Genomic DNA, 811 nt, shown 5'->3' with positions numbered 1-811 from the left:
TTTGAATGCTAGTTCTGTCCAAAGTTGTGTGGCTTTGGGCAAGCTACCTAACCTCTAGGAGCTTTAGCTACTAGAAATGGAGGTGATGACAATCTCAATCTCACTGAGCTTATGTTTAGTGTTAAGAGACAGCGGTTGTGAAAGCAATGTCATGGTCCCTGGAACATACTAGGGACTTGACATCAAGCAAACTTACAGTTGGTGCATGGTCTTGTGGTTCCCTCCCTTCTGACATAGGGTGGTTATGTGGGATCAGGAGAGGTGGGCTACCCAGTGGGTACCTGTGCCAGTTGACATGTTTCTGCTCCTGTCTCCTACACTGGGCAGCAGCTATGGTTCCATTCCCCCATTTTTTCTGTCAGGGGAAGTATGAAGGGTAGATAAAGAACAGGAAAATGGCTCTCCACAGAGCAGCTTTCTGGCCAGAAGGGGGAAATCTTCCCCAGAGGGGAAGCCCAATAGCGAGCCACAGAGCAATCAGGAAATAGAGGCATCCTGTTTCATATGTCTAGAACTTTATTTTCAGAGAAGAAACAATGTAACTGTATTGCCAATCTAGAACTCTATCACAACTGTGGGAATTCTGTCTGCTTGGACCAGGCAGCTACAGTTCAGGTCCCTGGTGTACCTTGTGGCAGTCCCCAAGTTGTAAGGGAAGGACCAGGAGGAAACAAACTACCTCTGTTACAAATAAAGCTTCTAAGTCTAAACCTAAATAGTGACGGTGAGCTAAGGTTTAGGAGAAAGGGGCACAGTATTCTTTTCTTTTTCTCTTTTCTTTAAAAAATTTTTTTTTTATTTTTTTTTCTTG

Source organism: Sapajus apella, unplaced genomic scaffold (genome assembly GCF_009761245.1).
Source record: "Sapajus apella isolate SASKATOON/1434 unplaced genomic scaffold, GSC_monkey_1.0 scaffold91, whole genome shotgun sequence".
Lineage (NCBI taxonomy): Eukaryota > Metazoa > Chordata > Mammalia > Primates > Cebidae > Sapajus > Sapajus apella.
Note: the sequence above shows the minus strand (reverse complement) of the source record.